The sequence below is a fragment of the Seriola aureovittata genome, chromosome 15 (assembly GCF_021018895.1).
Source record: "Seriola aureovittata isolate HTS-2021-v1 ecotype China chromosome 15, ASM2101889v1, whole genome shotgun sequence".
NCBI classification, from domain to species: Eukaryota; Metazoa; Chordata; class Actinopteri; order Carangiformes; family Carangidae; genus Seriola; species Seriola aureovittata.
Window position 1 is genome coordinate 8,931,432 of NC_079378.1, and position 8,143 is coordinate 8,939,574.

Here is an 8,143-nt window from a genome sequence, read left to right on the forward strand (position 1 = left end):
CAAATATACAACAGGCCAAACAAAGACCCATTTAAAGGAGTAACTACATTGAATTAAGTGACCATTAATATATTTATAACAAATATGGCGACAAATAAAAGTTCTGACCAATTTTAATTGCACAAATACACTGTTTTTAGCCATGTTTGTGGTGTGTTTGTAGAAATGTCTCAACTATTGGACGGATTGCCATGAATTTTTGTGCTGACATTTATGAAGCTCAGAGGAGGAATCCCACTAATTTAGGTGATCTCTGTTTTTTTTATTCTGGCACCAGCAGCAGGTCAAAGTTATCCCTTTATCCAATTAAATACCTCTCAACAACTACTATTATTAAGTATTGGCACAAAATTTAGTGGATTCATGTTTCCCTTACAATAAATCCATGCGGCTCACATTTGTAGTTTTGAGGGCTGGATTGCCAAGTTGTTGGTGCAGACATTTATGTCCCTATCTATCTAGGATGATTTTTAATAAGGGTTAGTAATAGCGAAAAAGTTTCTATAATAACACATCAAAGCATCTGTTTAAAGCTTTATGGCATGGTATCAATGTATATCGAAGAAACTTGACATATGACTATGAAAGGATTATGACATCTATTTTCTTTGCTTTAGGCTGCTGGTGTTCTCTCAGTTTGTCTGATAAAATGTTCCTTTGTGATAAACCTCAGGAGCTACAGTCTCAAATTTCGGATCCACCACCCACGTTAGGGAGATAACACAGCGTGGAGGCTAAATCAGGCTTTACAAAGACACGACTGTGAGCAGTTAGTTTAGCCATTCACGGTCGTAACATTTACTTTCGTCATTTGCTCGTATGGTCGCTCAGCTTTTACAGCAGGTACCCACATGATCAGATAGATATCGTCCTCATCAGCACAGCTTCAGGCGCCGCCAGAAAGAAGACAAAGAGAGGGTTGTGGATTATTACAAAATATTAAATTCAACATAAACAGGAATAGTGCATATCTTGATGACTTCTGAGTAGCCTTTGTAAATTTTGTTCTGCCGTAGCCTGGTTATCAAATGAAAAGGCAGGAAATTGAATCAGCGCATTTATGAATACACTGTATGTCATTTATAACAAATGTGGATGAAATTTTATGAGAAAGTTCAAAATCCAATCATCATCCTGTATTGCCCATCCTTGAGTACAAAAAGAAGTCATTCTACGTTCTACGTTTGTTCTCCATCTTGGTTGTGGAAAAATCCAGCAGGCTTTGGCAGAGCTTAAAGGGCAATTAGCTGCATAATGAAATAAACCAGCTGAGTCTCCTGTTTGACAAGGGAAGGATTAAATAGGTGCTTTACTAACTGGTAGCTTGGTACAAAACTTCTGAACATGAAGGCCTTGTGTCCATATTTTTTCTGAGATCTGATTGTCGTGATGGTGCATTCAGAGGCCTGAAAGTGCGCACCTCCTCCTTACTTGTGTATCTCCATTATTCCTCTCCTTATGTATGTTTACATTGCCGTTGTGTGTGTCATAGCTGGATTGCCTCCAGGCAACACAGCAATGTGATCACAATGTGAGCCTGAGACACCTCCATTCCTCGTTTGGATTATTCGGCAGCAGCGTGAGTCAAATTAGATTTCTCTGTCAGAGTTGCCTCCTAATGCATCCTGGCATGATTGGATAATAAAAGTCACAATGAAACGACAGGAGCGAAGACAACCTCAGACAACCAGCGTGAATTAAAGTGGCTTAGTCTCTCTTCTCTCTGTTGGCGTGGCGCTCAGTCTGCCCGGGTAAAAAGGTGTCTAGATGATGATCTAATCCTGAGATAATTAGATCTAATCAGGCCTGATGTAATGTAATCTGATGCTGTTCATTTGCGGTGATTGTACAGTGGCTTCTTAGGGACAGAGACAGACAACTTATGAGTTGTAAACACCAGTGCTACTAATATTGTTATGTTGACATCAGACAAGCCTAATGTACAGTGGAAGCAACAGTTGAGGTCAGTGTGACTTTTATTTTCTCAGTGTGAGAAAACTCTGATCATCATTCATTTTCTTGCCAAAGACTCCCTTCAGTACTGGTGTCAAGTTTGTACTGAGAGAAATAAAGTTAATCTTGTATGTGTAATGAGTGGATGCAAATGGCATTCAACAACATATAAACTCTATACAACATTTACCTTTGGTTGTAGGTCAGATCGAGGTTGGATGGTGGACAACGCACACGGCCAACAGCGTTTGCCAAATGGAATACCGACCGACAGCAGGACAATCAGGAATATTTAACTTCCTGTGCTCCCCTGGAACTGTACCATGGACACACACACACACACACACACACACACACACACACACAGGCAGGCAGGCAGGCAGGCAGGCAGTATGTGCTGCACAGACGCATTCATTGTCACAGGCTACAGATACACACACACACAGACACACACACACACACACACACACACACACACACACAGACAGGCAGGCAGTATGTGTTGCACAGACGCATTCATTGTCACAGGCTACAGATACACACACACACACACACACACACATATGAATATGCACACACATATACATACACGGACTCATGCATACACACATGCAGCCTGTTGCCAAGGCAGCCCAGTCAGCTGGTGTGACGGCATATGTTGCAGTGTTGGCAGCACCACAAGTGTCCAGTCGGTGAGCTACAAACATGTCTGAAGCTGCGACACAAAAAGGTTATACAATGATTACACACACACACACACATGCGCACACACACACACACACATGCACGCACGCATACACATGCACACACACACACACAACTCAAGTATCAATTTTTCTTTTCACCACTGTTCGCTGACCTTTTTTGACCCTGCATAGTGAGCAGAAGTGGCACCTAGCATGTGACTGAGCGATCAAAACCCACAGTCACCACAAAGCTCATGGGAAAAACAATCACAATATTCAAGCACCCATGACAGCGGTTCAATAACTGAATATTCTTTTCATGTCATTTTTAACATCAGTTATATTGTCATGCACGTCCAGAGGTGGCTGCTTTTATACATTAGTACTTCCTGTGTGCATCAAGCTGTTTCCAATGTAACAAAGAAAATCACCTCTATGCAACTTGTTCAAAACTTGTTTGAAAACTATTAAACTTCCACCTGCATAAAATACTGACAGAAAATACCTATAGATAGTATCTATCTATCCATCTATCTATCTATCTATCTATCTATCTATCTATCTATCTATCTATCTATCTATCTATCTATTTGACCATGGTTTCTTGATTGGAGGCTACTGTGAGTTGCTATCGGAAAAGTGACGAGATCAGCCGGGGCTAGCTGGTTAGCATGCTAATCTCAGTAGAAGAAAAGACGTGAGAGAGACAACAGTTAACATTGGCGTTGCTTTCCATCACTGGAGACAACTCTTGGTGAGTAAAGGAATGAGGTTTGATTATGGATTCACAATGTTTCTTCTAGACTGGTGAGTAAACAGCTCCTAATGCTAATGTTGGCTATGTAGCGATAGCAGAACTTACTTACCTCCTTTAAGCTATTCCAGGGTGGCACTCCATTGAACATCTCAAAAAATACTTGGCTCTAACACATTTTTTCACTCGTATTAACTTAATAACAAACAAGTAAAAAAGTTAATATCTCAATCTTCCCAGACACAAACTAAAATATATTTTTTGGTAGGACTTAGGGTGGCCTGTAAAATAAAAAACAAGAATAGTAGAATAAAACATATCATAAAGAAGTTTTTTTGAAATTCTTCTCTCAGCTACGTAAAAGCCGGATGGGAACTCCTGCTCGCCTCAGTAAGATATGGATCTGTCATGGACATCTATACAGAGGGTATGGGAGGCTCAACACCTCAAGCTGAGAACTGTTTGACTTTCAACTCCCAGAACACCACTAAGGCCCCAAATACTATCCACAACTTAAGAGTCTGTTCTTAGTTTGAAGGTTGATCTTAGGATTTGTGTGGTACAAAGACATCTCCACTTCTCATCATCTGTAAGGATCTACAGGTCCCGTGTGTGTTGGTATGACAGCTGTGAGTGTTTAACAGCTCACACTGCACACTCACTAAGCACTTAATTAGGAACACCATACTAGTACTAGATGGGGCCTCTGCTCTCCAAACAGCCTCAGGTCTTCATGGCATGGATTCCAAAACATGTTGGAAACATTCATTTGAGCTCCATGTTGACATGACTGCATCACATCATTTCTGCAGATTTGTCAGCTGCACTTTCATGCTGCCAATCTCCTGTTCCACCACATCCCAGTGGTGTTCTGTTGGACCCAGATCTGGAGACCGGGGAGGCCTCTGAAGTTCACTGAACTCACTGTCACGCTCATGAAACCACTTTGAGACGACTTTTGCTTTGTGACATGGTGCATTATCCTGCTGGAATTAGCCTTTAGAAGATGGTAAACTGTGTCATAAATGGATGCACATGGTCTTCAACAATACTCACATAGGCTGTGGCATTCAAACCTTGATTGACTGGTATTAAGAGTCCAAAGTGAGTCAAGTAAACATTCCCCACACCATTACACGACCAGCCTCCACCGTTGACACAAAGCAGGTTGGGTCCATGGATTCATGCTGTTGATGCCAAATTCCGACTATACCATCTACATACCTCAACAGAAATCCAGATCATCAGAGTAGCCTGCATTTTTCCAGTCTTTAGCTGTCCTGTGTTGGTGAGCCTGTTTCCACTGCAGCCTCAGGTTTCTGTTCTTGGCTGACAGGAGTGGAACCTGACATGGTTTTCTGCTGTTGTAGCTTATCTGCCTCAAGTTTTGACACCATAGCCTTTCATCTCAACCAAGTCTGGCCATTCTCCTCTGACCTCTCTCGTCCACAGAACTGCAGCCCACTGGGTGTTTTTTTGTTTTATTCACCATTCTGAGTTAAAACTCTAGAGACTGTCATGTGTGAATCACAGGAGATCAGCAGTTTCAGACTCAAACCAGCCGCCTGACACCAACAATAATACCACGGTCAAAGTCACTGAGATCACATTTTTTCCCCTTTCTGATGTTTGATGTGAACGTAAACTGAACTCTGGCGCATTAACTATGGTGCAGCCCAGATTAGGTGTCACTTGAGATGCCTCACCTTCAATGTTCTCCATGTTTACCATCTCCCTTGTCCATCTTAGTTTCCAAGCTATTTGAGGAATGGCTTCACAATTTGGAAAAGAGTTATTTAAGAGGCTTGAGCGCACTCTCAGTTGTAAAGTTAAAAAGAAATCCACCTAGCAGCACCTCCACATCTCGCTAATTAACAGATTTGATCTTGTTTGTTGTAATTTCTACAAAAATCGAAGTGTTTTTGATCACATTTTATCGCAACTCATACAGTATCAAATTAATGGCAGTTATGTGTGGCTATAGAAGACAACAAAAACCGAAAAATAGAAAACAAAGCAAATACAGAATTTATGTACCTCCCACTTCCACATTGAGCACAGCAGCAGTGATCAGGGCCATGATCCAAAGCCAGATCAAGGGTCTCATTTACAGTTACTCACTGGATCAGTGTGTGCTACCACAGACTGACGTGCGAGCAAGATAGCGAGGCCTTATTTATAGACCAAAGCTACCAACTACAACTGATCAGTGCAGTGTTGAGTCATGTTGTGGCTGGACAGGGTTTTGCTTTTTCCCATAAGCTGATGTGTGTGGTTGTTTGGTTGTAGTTCACAGGCGTTCACAGGGGTTACAACCCTGAGGCTGCTGCTGGATGTGAAAAGTTGTTGTGTTCTCAGTAACAGCACAAACGCACATCGGCGCTTTCAGTTTGTGAAGGGTGAAAGGATTTCTCTCACTTATGGACATGAGCCTGACTGAAGCAACTATAACAAGGGACAGATTATCATCTCAAGGCTTCATGTCTGTGTGTGTCCTTGAGTCTCGGAGTCAGAGGGCTCTTAATAGCTGTTTAATAGACCTTTGCATAGGTGGTGGGTAAAGTTATGATAGAAAATTGTCACATCTGTTGTTGTCGTTGTTGTTGTTGTGGTTGATAGAGGAAAGGTGCTAATTTAGTACACAAAAGACACCATCTCTATGGCCATAACTGCACTGGAAGTGTCTGAAAGGAAACTTGAACACTACATTTGCCTTTTTGCTGTATTCTCTGAAGCGATATGGTTTGAAATAGACACACAGTATGCATTAAAATCTCACAAATCAGATGTATTTTATACCATTTTCTTTCTGTTTTATAGCAACAGTTTAACACAATACATCTATCTTATTTTGTCAATTTTATTTTCTAGATTTTTCCATGTAGTTTGCGATCATCATGCAGTGAGTGGCATTGCGATAGCGGTGGGTAATCTGTCTGACAAACCAGATTGAGATTGACTGTGTGAAGACACCATAATGTGTTTGGTGTGAGACACATGAGCTTCTGAGACATTTCTCAGCCACCCATCTGTAAATAAAAAGATTTACTGCAGCAGTAAGACATACACACCAAAGATATATGCTTAAGGTAAATAAGCAATTGTGGACATTTTTAGGGAAGCATAGCATACCGCTCATTACCCACTGCTTATGGGTACAATTCATAAAGTGTTGGGCCTCTGTGTTGAGTCTGATGTGCAAAACTTGACTATGTCTCTTCTTTCACTCTTCCGCTCTTGCTGTCTTTCAGTTTATTGCTTCAGTTCAGGGAGGACACTTGCATCAAGTGACTCTCAGATGCCTCCACCCTAGCACCCAAGGACAGACAAACATTATGTAATGTCTCTGTGCAAACAGCAGCACACTGTAGGAGAGTAGTCACCCCGGGACACACATACACATGCATGTACACACAAACAGATGCATCCAGGCACCCATGCATACATTCTTCCAAAAGGAGAAAATGGGAGGGAAGCTGCCTCGCTATTTTTTTGCTTCAATGAAACTATGTGTTTCCTGGTGTCTTGAGCTCAAACATTACATACACCTGTGTGATCCCGTGTATCTGGAGCTCCTTTATGTGACTGACAAGTATAAAACTGATCCTACAATTGAAAAAGAAAAATGAATATGTGTCGCAACTAGAGATACTATGCAGGTTGTTGATATTTGATAAGGAGGATCGCTGTGTTTAGTTGCTGGAAAGCCCCACAACACTTTCTCAGAAATGTGGTGTTTTTGTACGTGTTTGACGGCGACACAGAAGACCTGTGTGTTCTCACTGTCTTTCCTGCTTTTTGGCAGGAGATATTGGGTCGGCTTCAGTTCAGGCAGCAACACAAGCTCCCCATCTATAAACTCTACGTGATCATAAGATACACTTGGCACAACTCTCTTTAACACACACACACAGTCACACACACACACACACACACACACACACACACACACACACATTCAGGACATTGTGTATCCATGCATGTATATTCTGCATATTCTGCAATGCCACGTGTATGTGTGTGTGTGTTGGCATTTGTGTCTGTGTATGTGCGCGCGTGTCTAGTAATGTGTACTTGCCATATGACGTGCGAGCATCTGTGGGTGTGTGCACATGTGCATGTCTTGCCTTTTTACATATGTATTCCAGTGTGTGTATGTGTGTGTGTGTGTGCCTGTATTTATCTGGAGGGCATACCTCTACACTGTGTACTGTGTACAAAAGCCTGAGGCACAGCCCAGAGGGTCTCTGTTTTTATTCACAGGGATTAAACTGCATCTGCCTGTCAACAGGGGTGTGTTTGTGTGCATATATGTATGTGTGTCCTCTTGTATGTGTGGGGCTGTAATTGCGGGTGTAAATGTTTGTGTGTTTGTGGGTGAGTGATCACACAGGATATTTGTGATTGCCTGTTGTCAGCTCTGTAATGCCAGTTAACAAGACAAAGCACAGACACGTCCGGACTAATGTTTGACAGGGAAGTGAGAGCAGATGCTCACGTGTGGAAAAGGAAGGTGACAGGATGTAAAACATTTCAAAACATGCCTCCTTCAGTTGGTCCTTTTTCAATTGGTGTCATAATGCAAAAACATCATGAACAGACACAGAGCGAGAAAAGATCTAAATAAACAGAGCAGGAATAGGATCTGCAATTAATATCCATGTGATATCTGATGTATCAATCTAAAATTAAATAAAACATTAGAACATTCAATTAAAGGTTTCATTATGGTATGGTTTCAGAATAAATA